General features: G+C 36.0%; 1 long non-coding RNA gene across 1 annotated transcript; it reads right to left on the bottom strand.

The window, feature by feature from the left end:
• Positions 1-1,316: 1,316 nt before the first annotated feature.
• LOC146378527 (uncharacterized) lies at positions 1,317-4,357 on the bottom strand. The gene is made up of 3 exons (XR_014801661.1): positions 4,319-4,357; positions 3,122-3,147; positions 1,317-1,866 (listed from the first exon to the last, which is right to left on the bottom strand). It is a non-coding gene; the product is annotated as an uncharacterized LOC146378527 (long non-coding RNA).
• Positions 4,358-14,581: the final 10,224 nt, after the last annotated feature.

Here is a 14,581-nt window from a genome sequence, read left to right as displayed (position 1 = left end):
CATCAAATGTGCCGTAACGAGCAAACTGAGACATGTCGACTTGATACTCGTGTCTGCGGCTGGTGACCACTGTGGGAAGTTCATCGCAGGCTAGAAACACGCTGTTCACAAACCTCTTTCTGGCATCTGAATACACGGCATGGCCTTTGTCCAACACACGGTTAAGATCTGCTCTGGTAATGAATTCATCCTCGTGTAAGAATGAGAGGAAAACCAAACTGTTCGCCATGCATTGCTGATTCCGGTACTTTCCATACTTAGCAGAGGCCTGGCTTCGGGATGCACAGACGCTACTCACTCGTGGGCGACTTTCACTGTTTGCAACCTGTACATGAGACGGTCCTGGAGCTTCTCCATCATGCTGCGTTTGCACAGTTACCTGGGGTTCAGTCTGGATTACCTGCTGTACTTTAGCATTTGGCACAGATGATGAGCAAACACCTCTCTTTACCACATCTGCATAAGACACTGCGGCTGTCTGAACGCTGAGCTGCACTTCTGGACTGGGAATACTTGTAACAGACACCTTTACCTGCTCACCGGTCTGAGAAACATTTACCTGTTCCTTCTGCTTTTGCCATCTAAGCTTCTGGGACTGTGACCTTTGACCTTTCCTTGGCATTTTGTGCAAGTACAAACTGGACCTTATATGTATTTATACACAAATGTAAACAAAACTCAACCTGTAAACACTGAAAAACTCCTCAAGTTTCTATTAAATGGATAAATGTAAAACTATACAAATGGTAAAGTGTTCTTATAACTGTGTAATTGATGTAAAAGGCTGACTTAAATACAAACTCAATATAAAAGTTATTGAAAGATCTTTAAAAACAGTTTTATTGTAGCTTTTTCAAAAACTGTATATTCTCTTTTTTTTTTTTAACCAGACTGGTTAATGAATAGGTCTATACTTCTGTGAAGTAATATGCACAATAAATCTCAACAATCAACAGGCTATAATAAAACTCTTAGCTTTAAAGTAGACTTTGTGTAAATCTTTTAGATATCTAAAATTTAAAGCAAATATAAGGAGCTGTGGTGGTGCGGTGATCAGATGACAGGCGATGAGGATTCTTCAGCTGGATGTTCTGCAGCAGTCAGGAAACAGGAAGTCTGGGTCCTCAGGGCAGCTTCTCAATGACAATTGTAACTCAATACTTACACTGAGTAACAGAAATGGGTTTGTCCTTAAATAATATTAGTATAAACTTACTGTAGTCAAATGTTATAGTCAATGAAACAGACTTGAAAAATGTATTTGAATCTAATTTAATATTTATGTAAATACAGCAGTCTGAATGTATGTATTACAAAATAACCAGATTGTGTTATTACAAATAAACCTTTAAGAGGTGTATATTTTATATAATTTATCAAAGCAATTGCACCTGTAAGCCAAACAGCCAATCAATGTTTATTCCAAAGTGTAATGCAAAATTAAAATGACAAATGTAGGGCTGTGTAAGTAGTTTCTACTGTGAGTTCTACTGTACTGAAATTCTACTACTGTAATTTTAACTTTCTACTTGTGATTTCCAGCAAAATGACTGGATGTGAGAGAGTTTAACGACAGGAAAGATGGAGCAGTGAGAGCGGAGATCTCTCAGAATTCTGAATACAGATTGACGAAGTTGTGGTAACTTCAATTCAAAAAACTTAGATTCTGGTAAAACTGGATTTCAAGTCACAGGATTGCGTTTCAACTCAGGTTCAAGTTTGTCAAATTAGATAGAGCACATGGCGGAGAATGGATAGAAGATAGAATGGCTTGTCAAAAAAGATGGAGCAGGGAGAGGGAGAGTGATAGGACAGACTGAATTGCTTGTTAATGATAGAGGGAGAGGGTTTTCTGCAGCAGGTCACCTGTAAGACAGAAAGAAAGTGGAATTAGACACACTTCCAATAAACCTGCCTTTACCGTATTTTTCAGACTATAAGGCACATTTAAAAGCCTTTAATTTTCTCAAAAATAGACAGTGCACCTTATGTATGGTTGTGCTTACTGATTTCAAACCAATTCTATGTGGTACACGACAATCTGTCAAATCTGTCAAATGTTTTAGTATGACTTTGGTAAGCTACAAAGCAGCACCATTTGATGTATTGTCGGAGCATGGCTACCATAGTCAGCACCCTCGTAGAGTAATTCGTACTGTGCTTCAACATAATATGGTGTGTGTGTATAAGGGCCTGGCACCTGTTGAGAGCCATGCTTATGAAGCAGATTTCAAACTGATCAATCCACATTCATCAATCCACAAATCCTGAAAAGTGAGTGTATTGTTCTGTATTTTATGTCTTACAACTGAACAATTTTGAGAGTTATTGTAAATGAGTTGAATAAAGTTTGACTTATCTGTTTTGTTTGGCTTAATGTGCCTTAGAATTTAGTGCGCCTTACAGTCCGAAAAATACAGAACATATATATCATTACACACTGAAGAGTTGTACAGTACATTATTAGATTCAACTGAATGAAAATGTTTATCATATGGTGGTGGGACATTTCTAAGGACATTTTTGCATTCTATTAACACAATAAAAACAAACTGAGTCTGTAAACCAAGATGTGGTGCTACAGTAACTTACTATAAACATTATATGGTCAAGCTAAACCCACACAATGAAGTCAGAGCAGACAGTTTCAGACCACCTGCTTTAAACACTTGACATGCACTCAACTCACATGATCCTAAATGCCCGAAGGTCTCAAATTCCCGTTTCTGTGTGTACTTACCTGGTACAACAGTATATCATAATGTCTGGGGAGCCGTTAACATAAAAGTAAAAAATAATTTACTCAGTATGACTTTTGGCAAAATGAAAAATTTGGAGACAGATGACTCCTATACAGCAGTTTCTAGATTTTTCAGTCAAATTTGGGGCATGTTTAATACACACTCCGTTAAATCTACAATAAACTTAGCATGGCCGATATTAGGGCCTAACTAAAAATGTAGTACGATGATAAGAGAGATCTGTAAGTCTGGAAATGTTTACATAGACTTTTCTAGGATCTGATGATTGCCAAGAGCTGTGCTGACTCACTGCACTAAACTGAATCTCCTATAATGAGAAACATTTCCCAGCACTGCACCTCAGACAAACCTTTACTTACCAGACTGAGACGATCAGATCAGCAGTCTAGAGAAAGGAAACAATTCATCAGATCACTGTTTGATGATTCAGACTGTTGAGCCTCTTCACACACAATCCAACTTACTGTGACATAAATTAACTAGTAAAATTCTCAATTTATTTAAGGCTTTATGAGCTTACTGTAGTCTAAAGAGGAGATAAATGAACTGCAGCGTCTCACATGGCTATAGCAAGTGTAATAAAAGCATTCATTACTACAGAAATACAAAGAATAGCCACCAATATTTGTTGGCACAAGTGCAGGATATACCAAATATTTCCTAAACAGAAGCTTTGTGGCTCCAACATTTTCTACAACAAGTCAGTACTAGTAAAGTGTGAAAACCAAAACTTTTAAAAATGTTAGATACAAAGTAATTATATAAATCAGAAGCAACAGAAAACCTCATCATGTCTGATATGAATATGTAAATCTGAAAATACCTTTAAATATTGACATGTTACAATAGCAGAGGTGCACCATGTTTTGTAATTAAAATTAAATGTCTTAAATTTTTACACTAAAAAGTCCTCTCATTATACCCGTTGCTAGGAATATTTATGTATTTTGCAGTGTACCTTTTTGGCAACTTTTCTATTTAAATTTTAAAACACATTATATTCACCAAATAAGTAATAAACCAATTAGACACACTGGCTGTAATGTACCTAACAATGTCCTCTCACACCTCTGGTTCTCTTAGTTTTTCATTATTGCTTAACTGTACAAAATACTTCTACAGTGTTCTGACTTTAATGTAATACATCAGCAGAATTTGAGAGACAATATGAATCAATCACTGTGCAGCTCTTAAGTGTTTGAGCAACCACTTATACTGACTCCCCTAAAACACTTTCATTGTTTTGTCTGCTACTTAAATCCACAAACATAAGGAGAAAATGAACAACTGACATTTAGCTATGTTTGGATTTGATAAGCCATAAGAAATTTAAATCATACATAAATGGGCTATTAAACTTCAGGGACATTTTCAGGGACAGTCAGAGGTCCTGTGTGGGGGCTTTGCTGCTACACGTAATAAATCCTGACTTTGTGTTTTTGCCCATCAGTAAATGGAAACATATCACAAAAAGTCAAACTACTGCATGTAAGTTGCCAAATGTGCTACGCAATGCCAGGTTCATACTGCTTCAGTTACAATCACTGTTTACTTACCAGCAAAGGCAAAACCAAAGATCTCTTTCATTCTGTGTAACAAAAGACAAAGCACAAAAATACAGAATGAGACAACTCAGATCAGCATCAGAGTCAATACTGCATCACTCCGTGTAGTCCAAAAGATTCAGTACACTTCTTTGTTTACCACAGCAACAAACAACTCACCTCTTTTTTTCTACACCTTATTAAAGATTACTGTCTTCATTAAGGTAAAATGTGGTTTCATCCATTTGTAATAAGCCACACACGTTTCTCAGTTATGTGATAGCTCTATTAGTTTGGTGTCATTAGATAAAACATTAGATTTAATAAGCAATGATTTGCTACACCTAGCACTGCACACTTTATCAAATTCTGACATCACAATTTCAAAGCATGAACAATCATAAATGAAAGCTTGGATGATATTTTTGTAGGCTTCAACATTTGAGTTGGTCTGCATTCAAATTCTGCTTCCTAAAAATATTATCACCTGCACACAGTATCATTTAATATGCTGTTGTTTTAAATATCTACATATCATAATTATAATATTAATGGTGCACTGCTGCATTTTATTTATTTGAAGGTGGACTTTTTTATATTTCGTTAATTTTTCACAAAGTGAGAAGTTAAACAGAGCTGCAGGTGTAGGTTTTATTTTAAAAAAACAACCTGCACAAACAAGTGCTTGTTAAACAGTTCTTAAAATTTAACTAAAAAACTAAAATTAACTAATTAAAAAAACTTCCTGTTATTATTCTTATATTATGTGTTTTATCCTCACTCTCTCTCTCCCTTCTGTTAATTAACCCACAGCACAAAAACACACCGCTACAGGCACGTGACTCTTTTCTCCTGGCTTTCAGTCAGAAGCTGTGTCCCAAAATGTCGGCTGCATCCTCCGGAGGCCGCATTTGAAGGCCGATTACGTCACAGCCAGTCGACGAAGGCTGTCCCAATTCGTCGACTCTTTCAAATGCGGCCGACAAATGCGTCCTTCATTTCCCCTAATTTGAAGGATGGGTCGGGTGTGTCCTTCGTGGCCCACCATATCCCAGAATTCAAAGCGCGGCCCAGCCAAATTTCAGCTGCCAACAATGGCGGCCGCTACTAAGTTTTAAAATTACTCTTATTAATTTTTCTGGGCCACAAAATAAACTTTTAACATATTTTAAGGCGAGAAAGTAGCGGTGTAAATTACAAATATCTGCTTGGTTTATCAAGACATCGCATATTTGCAAAAGTGTGCTGACATTTTCAGAGACGTCTGTCACCCACCGGCTTGATAGCAAGCGAGGGGGGTTTCAGACCCCCGCTCTTTCACTACTCAGGTTAAACATGATATACAAGTCACTCGGCTAACTTAAAAATATAATTGTTTGCCTTTTTTCTGTGTTTTATTTGTTCTGGAGTAAATCGGTTTGGCTGAGATCAAAGTTATTAGATTATTAGATTAAATAAAGCTTTATTAATCCATCGGGTGGGTTCCTCTGGGATTTTCACACAGCTCAATAGACGTTAAACGGTGGAGAATTCACGCCAGTGTCCTGTTATATTTTAAATAGCAAGGAGCAGACGGCCGAGTTTATTAAACTCCAGCGAGACAGCGGTGATGCAAATCTTAAGGCTAGACCGTCCCATTTCACAGCCTCGCGCTTCCAGCCTTCTCGCTCTTTGAAGGACCCGGCCCACGTAGACCGCGAAGGCCGGGTCCTCCGAAGGATGCAGCCGACGTTTTGGGACACAGCTAATGGCGGTAAAATGGCTCCTTTGAAGTTGCCGACCCTGCTGCTTCAGCAGCTAATCAGTGGTTCTAAAATTACCTTACAAACTAAAGAATGAGGCCGTTTTAACTGACTGATTTGTGAAGAGGAGAACTAACTTCACTTTCCTAAGAGACTCAGAAACACTAACACACCGAATGAACCAAATACAACACAATAACTGTATTAAACAATCAAATGAACCATATTAATTTCACACTGGGCCTATAGCAGCTAGGCTAGGCGTTAGCGCTTAGGTTGTTAGGGCTAGCATACCAAACACTCCTTTTAAATACTAAAATTACAACGTTTCACTAAAAAAGTAGTCATTGTGTTACTTTAACATGACTTATACTTCGACTGCCTTTATAAGTCACTAACAACAACTGGGTAAATCACTCAAACAGCTTATAGACATTTCATTTCAGAGAAGAGAGACAGAGAAGCAGCGCTTACCGGCAGGGAAGGAGCAGAGAGTGGGCGGAGATTCAGGCGTCAGCCGGAGACGTAAAAAAAGAGGCATTCACGGGTAGTGGGAATCTCCGGCATTACACAAAATTGGCATTGAAAACGTGAAAAATATATGTAAATTTAAATATTATTATACTAGATTTTTTTGCAACAAAAAGAAACTAGGAGAAATTTTATTCTATATATTTTAATAAATGTTTCAAACAGGATTCTTTGAATTTGAAATAATGGTTAAAAGACATAAATAAACACAAGGTCATTATGTTAAAATGTACTTTATTATGATAGATTTATTTAACTGACTGCAGTAATAAGAACAGTCTTCTTCTGAACACCAACACCAAGGAGCTGGTGTTGGTGTTCATGAAGCTTCAGCTTCAAAGCTGAAGCTGTTTGCAAAAACTAGCTGAAAAAGCTGAGAAGTTGCAGAAATTGTAAAAACTTTGCAGAAGCAAAGGAACTTTGCTAAAATGGAATAACTTAGCAGAACTGCAATATCTTAGAGGAAACATAATACTTGGCAGAAATACAATAGCATAGCAGAACTTAGCAGAAATATTGTAACTTACCAGAAACATGATAACTTCTCAAAAATACAAGAATTTAGGAGAAATAGTATAAGATAACAGAAAGAATATATTTAGCCAAAAATACTTAAACATTACGGAAACACGATGATTTAGAAAAAGAGTACAACATAGCAGAAATACTGTGATTTACCAGAGACACTGTGATGAACTATGAATATTGTCATTTTAAATTAATACTATGTTTTAGCACAAATAGTATAATTTGACAGAAATACTATCATTTGGCAGAAATACTATGTTTCAGCACAAATACTCTGGTTTAGCACAAATATTATAACATAGCAGAAATACAATTATATAGCAGAAATGCTATATTTAGAAAGAAAAATATAATATAGTAGAAATACTATGATTTAGCAGAAATACTGTAATCAGCACATATACTGTAACATGACAGAAATTCCTCCACTTAGTAGTAATACTATAACATAACACAAATGTTACGATTTGGCACAAAAACCATGATTTGGAAAAAACCCTATAAAATAGCAGAAATAGTATGATTTAGCAGAAATACTGTATTTAGCACAAGTACCAAAAAGTAGCAGAAATACTATGATTTAGCAGTAATACTATGATTGAGCAGAAGTACTAAGATGTAGTAAAAGTACTTTGATTTAACAGAAATACAATTATGGAGGAGTAATACTTTAAAATGGGAGAAATATTGATACACACACACATACACAGAGCCTAAAGGGAAGAGTATTTGTGCCATGGAGTGTTAACAAGAATGTGAGGTCGATATTAGAAAAGCTGGTAAAATCCTAAAAGTTTGCAGAATTGTAATGAATGATCAATATGAATTACTGGTCTGTGATAGTGTATTAATTTGTAGGGAAAAAAACATGTTGACGAAGGTGGAATCGAACCCACGACCTCTGGCTTACAGACCAGTGTCCTTACCAACTGCACCACTGGGAAAGAGAGCAGGTACCTTGAAAAACAGGGTGATGAGGAGTCAGAATTAGATCGCGGTGAGAGGCGAAAAACGCTGTTTTTTGGAGTTACAAAACGTTGTGTAACTCAAAAACTAGGTGGACTAGAAGCATAATTCTTCTACTGGCTGAATCAGCGGACTTTGGTGTACTTTGACCACGATTTTCATTGCTCGTTGTACATACTATGTTTTAGCACAAATATTATAACATAGCAGAAATACAATTATATAGCAGAAATGCTATATTTAGAAAGAAAAATATAATATAGTATGATTTAGCAGAAATACTACAATATAGCATAATAACAATGATTTAGAACAAATACTATGATTGAGCAGAATAGTAATAACTTAAGTGAAAATACTGGAAAAGTAAGATGACAAGCTGAAAAAAAAAACGGAACATGGTTAAGTTCCCTCAAAACTAATTGTTGTTCACCTGTGAAAAAAAAATAAAGAAATAAAAATAAATTTAAAAAACAAGAAGGAACAGCCAACAGATACACACAAAATCAAATATGTATACACAAATGCACAGCGAGAGAGACACAAGGAGGGTCTATGCCAGTCAACCAGTCTGAATATATTATATTTTTTTCCAACAATGAGATGCTGCCCTAAAGAGGGTCTCTCTCTCTCTCTCTCTCTCTCTCTCTCTCTCTCTCTCACACACACACACACACACACACACACACACACACACACACAGGGAGAGAGAAGCAAGTTTTCAGTCAAGCAGCCTGGGAGCTGCTGAATTTGAATCCACCAATCAGAGAGGCTGTGCTTTTTCCCGCCAAAACAGGTGCACGCAGCACAGAGAGACACAGGATTTTTGCAGTCTATTTCTCATAGTGACGACTCCCCTCAAACAAATGACCATAATTTCCTAACCGCAGGGGCTAGAACGGTCATTCTTACACCGTTTTCTTCAGAAGAGATGGGGGAATCTTCAAGTGTTGACAATTTATCATTAAAATATGAATTTTTAGAGATATATGACATGGATGACTTGTTGGCTTAGAAGCCACGAATTCCCCAATATGCAAATTTGAATGCCTCAGCCCACATATATGATTGGCTGGCTGGGAAGCCGTGCAGGCCCTGATTTGTGGATTTGAATTCCTCAGCCCTCAGATATGATTGGCTGGCTTAGAAGCCATGAAGGCCCCAATATGCAAATTTGAATGCCTCAGCCCACATATATGATTGGCAGGCCCTGATTTGAAAATTTGAATGTCTCAGTCCTCACAGAGGATTGGCTGTCTGGGGACCTGGCAGAAATATATAGAAATAGTATGATTAAGCATAAATACTACATTTAGTAGAAATACTATGTTTTAGCACAAATACTGTAAAAAGCAGAAATACTATAATTTAGCAGAAATACTATATTAAGCACAAATCCTATAAAAAGCAGAAATACTATATTAGGCACAAATCATATAAAAAGCAGAAATAGTATGATTAAGCATAAATACTACATTTAGTAGAAATACTATGTTTTAGCACAAATACTATAAAAAGCAGAAATACTATAATTTAGCAGAAATACTATATTAAGCACAAATCCTATAAAAAGCAGAAATACTATATTAAGCAATATAAATATCCTATAAAAATCCTATAAAAAGCAAAAATACTGTACTATGATTTGGTAGAAAAATTATAATTAATCAGAAATACCATATTTGGCACAAATCTTATAAAATAGCAGAAATAGTATGATTTAGCACAATAGTAATAACTTACAAAATTACAAAATTGGAAAAGCAAAATGGACAGCTGAAAAAAGGGTGAGAGAAGTAAGTTTGTAGCCCAGTCAAGCAGGCTGGGAGCTGCTGAATTTGAATCCACCAATCAGAGAGCCTGTGCACTTTTTCCCGCCAAAACAGGTGCACGCAGCACAGAGAGACACAGGATTTTTGCAGTCTATTTCTCATAGTGACGACTCCCCTCAAACAAATGACCATAATTTCCTAACCGCAGGGGCTAGAACGGTCATTCTTACACCGTTTTCTTCAGAAGAGATGGGGGAATCTTCAAGTGTTGACAATTTATCATTAAAATATGAATTTTTAGAGATATATGACATGGATGACTTGTTGGCTTAGAAGCCACGAATTCCCCAATATGCAAATTTGAATGCCTCAGCCCACATATATGATTGGCTGGCTGGGAAGCCGTGCAGGCCCTGATTTGTGGATTTGAATTCCTCAGCCCTCAGATATGATTGGCTGGCTTAGAAGCCATGAAGGCCCCAATATGCAAATTTGAATGCCTCAGCCCACATATATGATTGGCAGGCCCTGATTTGAAAATTTGAATGTCTCAGTCCTCACAGAGGATTGGCTGTCTGGGGACCTGGCAGAAATATATAGAAATAGTATGATTAAGCATAAATACTACATTTAGTAGAAATACTATGTTTTAGCACAAATACTGTAAAAAGCAGAAATACTATAATTTAGCAGAAATACTATATTAAGCACAAATCCTATAAAAAGCAGAAATACTATATTAGGCACAAATCATATAAAAAGCAGAAATAGTATGATTAAGCATAAATACTACATTTAGTAGAAATACTATGTTTTAGCACAAATACTATAAAAAGCAGAAATACTATAATTTAGCAGAAATACTATATTAAGCACAAATCCTATAAAAAGCAGAAATACTATATTAAGCAATATAAATATCCTATAAAAATCCTATAAAAAGCAAAAATACTGTACTATGATTTGGTAGAAAAATTATAATTAATCAGAAATACCATATTTGGCACAAATCTTATAAAATAGCAGAAATAGTATGATTTAGCACAATAGTAATAACTTACAAAATTACAAAATTGGAAAAGCAAAATGGACAGCTGAAAAAAGGGTGAGAGAAGTAAGTTTGTAGCCCAGTCAAGCAGGCTGGGAGCTGCTGAATTTGAATCCACCAATCAGAGAGCCTGTGCACTTTTTCCCGCCAAAACAGGTGCACGCAGCACAGAGAGACACAGGATTTTTGCAGTCTATTTCTCATAATGATGACTCCCCTCAAACAAATGACCATAATTTCCTAACCGTAGGGGCTAGAACGGTCATTCTTACACTGTTTTGTTCAGAAGAGATGGGGGAATCTTCCAGTGTTGACAATTTATCATTAAAATATGAATTATTAAAGATATTTGACTTCTAATGCACCATAACTGAGTAGAGCAAAGCAAAAACTGCCTTGACCTGCCCTCAAACAACGCTTTGTAACTCTAAATCTATTTGGAGTATCGATATCATTCTTTCACCGTAAGAGACAGCAGGCTTTGGTGAACAGTCATGGAAATTTTCAGGTCTCTGTGGAAAACCATCAAAAAGATATGACGAGAGAAAAAAGTGGTTCATTTCCAGAGTTTGAAATCTGAAGAAATCTGAGCGAAGGACGAATTTCCTACCCTCAAACAAGTCCAACTCATTTCAGAATGGTAATAGGTAAGAAAGAAATTCTTGAATTGTGAGCGTCAGGAGTGTCTGAAGATATACGGGGACAAGCCTCATGTTTTAACTTCGCTTCGTTAAGGAGATATGACGATTCGAATATGCCTCTCATTACAGAAATCAAGCGGTGATTTTGAACAAGCTCTCCATTGACTTTCTATGGAGAGTTTTCCGACTTTGTGTTGGTCTGAGGAGATTTGCCAAAATTCTATAAATCTCACAACAATGATGGTGACATTTTCTGAAAGCCAGCAAAAATACCTACGTTTTGATGTATAATTTATGGAAGTTGAGTGAAAATTGAGCAAGTAGCAAGAAGTTGTTCGGACATGAAGAGAAGACTGCGAAACCTAGAGTGGCACACTGGAAGCCAAGTGCATAGCAACCATAACAACGCATGTATTTTGTGAAAAATCACAATTTTGCAACTGAAAAGTTAAAGAGGGATAAGATGAAAACCGTAACAGATATGAAGAAGCTGAATAATACATTAATAGCCCAATAATTTGTGAACATTTTAAAGTTTGAATGGTTGTTCTAGGCGAAAGTATGAGGAAGTAGTTAAGTTTCAAAAACAAGCAAGTTTTAGCAGAATTTTTTAAATTTCCCATTCATTTCAATGGGACAAATTAAAGGAAAAAAGCTTAATATTTTAAAAAGTATAATAGTAATAAATAGCAAAAATCATAGCAGAAATTAGCAGAAATAGCAGAATAGTTTAAAATTTGAATGGTGAAAATAGCACAAAAATTGTGGAAGTAGTTAACGGACGAAAAACGGAGCAACTTGAAGAATAATAATAATAATAATAAAGAATAAAGAGAAACAGGAACTCAATAGTGTGGATGCTTAAAGCATCCACACAATAAAGAATAAAGAGAAACAGGAACTCAATAGTGTGGATGCTTAAAGCATCCACACAACTAGAACTAGAAAAATTTGCATTTCCTGCGAAAATGCAGTGTGGATGCTTTAAAGCTGAAGCTGTATGCAAAAAGTAGCTGAAAAAGCTGAAAAGTTGCAGAAATTGTAAAAACATTGCAGAAGCAAAGGAACTTTGCGGAAATGGAATAACTTAGCAGAACTGCAATATCTTAGAGGAAACATAATACTTGGCAGAAATACAATAGCATAGCAGAACTTAGCAGAAATATTGTAACTTACCAGAAACATGATAACTTCTCAAAAATACAAGAATTTAGGAGAAATAGTATAAGATAACAGAAAGAATATATTTAGCCAAAAATACTTAAGCATTACAGAAACACTATGATTTAGAAAAATAGTACAACAGAGCAGAAATACTGTGATTACCAGAGACACTGTGATGAACTATGAATGTTGTCATTTTAAATTAATACTATGTTTTAGCACAAATACTCTGGTTGAGCACAAATATTATAACATAGCAGAAATACAATTATATAGCAGAAATGCTATATTTAGAAAGAAAAATATAATATAGTAGAAATAGTATGATTTAGCAGAAATACTACAATATAACATAATAACAATGATTTAGAACAAATACTATGATTGAGCAGAATAGTAATAACTTAAGTGAAAGTATTGGAAAAGTAAGATGACAAGATGAAAAAAAAACGGAACATGGTTAAGTTCCCTCAAAACTAATTGTTGTTCACCTGTGAAAAAAAAATAAAGAAATAAAAATAAATTTAAAAAACAAGAAGGAACAGCCAACAGATACACACAAAATCAAATATGTATACACAAATGCACAGAGAGAGAGACACACGGAGGGTCTATGCCAGTCAGCCAGTCTGAATATATTATATTTTTTTCCAACAATGAGATGCTGCCCTAAAGAGGGTCTCTCTCTCTCTCTCTGTCACACACACACACACACACACACACACACACACACACACACACACACACACACACAGCAGCAGCAAGTGAACTGGGGCTGTTAACAGCATGTTTCTTAGTCAGTCAACCAGCTGTGAGTTTTGAATGCCTCAGCCCACATATATGATTGGCTGGTTGGGAAGCCGTGCAGGCCCTGATTTGTGAATTTGAATGTCTCAGTCCTCACAGAGGATTGGCTGCCTGGGGACCTGGCAGAAATATATAGAAATAGTATGGTTAAGCATAAATACTACATTCAGTAGAAATACTATTTTTTTTTAGCACAAATGCTATAAAATGGCAGAAATACTATAATTTAGCAGAAATACTATATTAAGCACAAATCCTATAAAAAGCAGAATACTATGATTGAGCAGAAGTACTAAGATGTAGTAAAAGTACTTTGATTTAACAGAAATACAATTATGGAGGAGTAATACTTTAAAATGGGAGAAATATTGATACACACACACATACACAGAGCCTAAAGGGAAGAGTATTTGTGCCATGGAGTGTTAACAAGAATGTGAGGTCCATATTAGAAAAGCTGGTAAAATGCTAAAAGTTTGCAGAATTGTAATAAATGATGAATATGAATTACTGGTCTGTGATAGTGTATTAATTTGTAGGGAAAAAAACCTGTTGACTAAGGTGGAATCGAACCCACGACGTCTGGGTTGCAGACCCGTGTCATTACCAACTGCGCCACTGGGAAAGAGAGCGGGCACCTTGAAAAACAGGGTGATGAGCAGTCAGAATTAGATCGCGGTGAGAGGCAAAAAGCGCCGTTTTTTGGAGTTACAACACGTTGTGTAACTCAAAAACTAGGTGGACTAGAAGCATGATTCTTGTACTGGGTGAATCAGCGGACTTTGGTGTACTTTGACCGCAATTTTCATTGCTCTCTGTACATCCGTCGCTGAGATATGACGAGAGAAGAAACGGCAGACCTCAGATATGATTGGCTGGCTGAGAAGCCGTGCAGGCCCTGATATGTGCATTTGAATGTCTCAGTCCTCACAGAGGATTGGCTGCCTGGCAGAAATATATAGAAATAGTATGATTAAGCATAAATACTACATTTAGCAGAAATACTATATTAAGCACAAATCCTATAAAAAGCAGATATACTATATTAAGCACAAATACTATAAAAAGCAGAAATA

This window comes from Perissodus microlepis, chromosome 11 (genome assembly GCF_051167445.1).
Source record: "Perissodus microlepis isolate ML-2025 ecotype Zambia chromosome 11, ASM5116744v1, whole genome shotgun sequence".
Lineage (NCBI taxonomy): Eukaryota > Metazoa > Chordata > Actinopteri > Cichliformes > Cichlidae > Perissodus > Perissodus microlepis.
This window is presented reverse-complemented; position numbering and strand designations above follow the sequence as displayed.